The sequence below is a fragment of the Equus asinus genome, chromosome 6 (assembly GCF_041296235.1).
Source record: "Equus asinus isolate D_3611 breed Donkey chromosome 6, EquAss-T2T_v2, whole genome shotgun sequence".
NCBI lineage: Eukaryota > Metazoa > Chordata > Mammalia > Perissodactyla > Equidae > Equus > Equus asinus.
Window position 1 is genome coordinate 88,697,068 of NC_091795.1, and position 2,453 is coordinate 88,699,520.

Here is a 2,453-nt window from a genome sequence, read left to right on the forward strand (position 1 = left end):
AACAAATATTGATAAGTTTCTGATTCACTGAGTCTGGGTGAGCTGGGGTATTTGCATTTCTAACAAATTGCTAGAAAATATTGATACTACTGGTCTAATGACCACACTTCAAGAGCCTCTACGATAGTCCATTCATTCTTGTGTTTTTCTTATTATTTCATATCTCCTCTAGCTTCAAATTTCCAAACACCTCTTCTATCATCCCCACTTTCACTTGGTGGTGGCTTTTAATCTTGTATCAGTGCTTCTCAAACTGTGAGTGGGGAAAGACAGTTTTTCTTTCTTTTGTTTCTAGTCTATTGCTGTTTGTTTAATTTCTAAATTTTTAAAATTTCCAATCTGTTACTTTTGTAAAATACAATAAGTATTTATCCTGATGTACAAAAAAGGGAAAAGAAGAAAACAAAGACAGACAAAATATGAGCCTAAAATTTTTAATATTAGATTCAACAGATATCAAAGCACTCTGACAAATTGCCATAACACTTTCTAAACACAGACTCTTGATTTATGTCCTCATTTTATTGGGAGCCAGAAACCAAAGGGTGGTGGACTGGTGCCTGTCTGTAGGCCACAGTCTAGAGGCACTGCTCTACACCCCTGAAAATAGAACAGTCAGAAGAGACTCATGCCTCATCGCTATATATCTACCCATCTACCCTTCCCAAATATTCCCATTACTACATATAAAGTATCAATGCTCTTACAAAGGGTCAAACCCTTTCGTCTACTCAATGAAATTGTTCTAGCAATTCTTTCCTTTTTATCTCAAATTCTATTTGTTTTCTCTACTATTTCTGTCAGAAAAACGAGAACAAAACCCAATAGTACTTTTCTGCCTTTAAAAAAAAGCCTTCCTGGACCTCATATTTCTCTCCAGCTGTTTCTCTTACAGCAAAACTCTCCAGAAACACTCATAGTCATAAAAAAACTATGCTGTCATGGGAATTACAGATCCTTCAACCTGTCTGAAATGCTGGTCCAGAATTAAACTTGACCTTGTGTTGCTAGTGCTCGCTGTTGTGGCCTGATGGGTGCTAGGGATATGTCAATCTGTCCTCAGTATCTTTCACCAACTCTCCCACCCAATTCCCTCACCCTCCCAGTGAAGGAAGGCTGATGAGTTTAGTTCAGCCATTGTGTCTGCCTTCACCTGCATCATTAATGGAGACACAAACTGAGCTGGACCCAGCACCAAACTTGATGTCATCTAACCATTCACCTCCCAGGAGACCCAGTTAATTGCTATTTCCCGCAAGCCTTCTTTGCAATTTCTGCCTTCATCTAAGACAATCTCAATTAATGTTTCAAGTGTGATTTCATTAGACAATGTCAAGCAATTAATAAAAAAATCAAGATCTATTGGAGTTACTGTTTTTCCTCCTTTTGCTTCATAATTCCCACATTTAAAGTTAACATTTGTCTGGCATGGTTTGTCTCTGTATAGTCTTGGTCCTCATTGCTCCCAAAACTGTTATCTTCACGCATGCACATTTTCTTCTTTTAAATCTAGTTTTGCTAAAGTGGTTCTTGCTTTTGTCCTGTGAAAATGTACAGAATTGTCGTCTCCTGTCTTGACTTTTTTTCCTTCTTCTTATCCAATTTCTCCTATTTCCCCAGGACACTATTTTCTTTGAAGTGTACTAATGTAATTTATTCTGCTTTCTTTGCATTGTCTATTTGTTTTACAAAAGAATCATCTCTCTGTTTTCTACCTTCCTTCTCCCATGAAAAAGTATTTTATTTTTTCTTCCCAGGAGCCACTTCCCTATCTGAGTCTATCTTGACTTGACTCTGTGGGCCTGGGGATGTATTAATTTTTGTGGACTTGGGTGGGGGCGGTTTGTAAAAAGTAATTTAGACGCTGGAAGTCACCGTAGTAATCGTGTTCTTTTCTTTCCTGAAGATTTGTCAGCAGATGCACAAGAGCAATCTGGTACACTGTTCGCCTTGATCGAGAATGAGGGGAACCAAAAATGCCAGTCATGTTGGTCAGGGAGGAATTTAGTGCTTCTGAGTATGTGCCTTGAACCTGAAGTCACAGGGATAAATCTGAGATAACAAGGATAAGAGTTGTTCATCAGCTTGCCTAGAATGATAGGGTGACCAACTTATCCTGATTTGCCTGGGACTTACCCAGTTTTAACTCTGAAAATCCTGTGTCTTGGGAAATCTCTCAGTCTCAAGTAAACCTGGACATTTGGTTATCCTAAATGGCACAGAAGCCTTTTGTTCCCTGTTGGATATGGATGACCAATGACCTCTCCTGACAATGTGATTTCACAGATATGTTTCTTTGTCTATCTCAAGTAACACACTGTCCTCAATTTGTGTATGTGTACTGAATATGTAGAGGGTGGTTAGGTGTGGGACAATGGGAGAAGGTCAGAAGTTGAGAAGCAAGGAGAGATAATCCCGACAATATGAATAGTACAGAGATACGGGAATGTGTC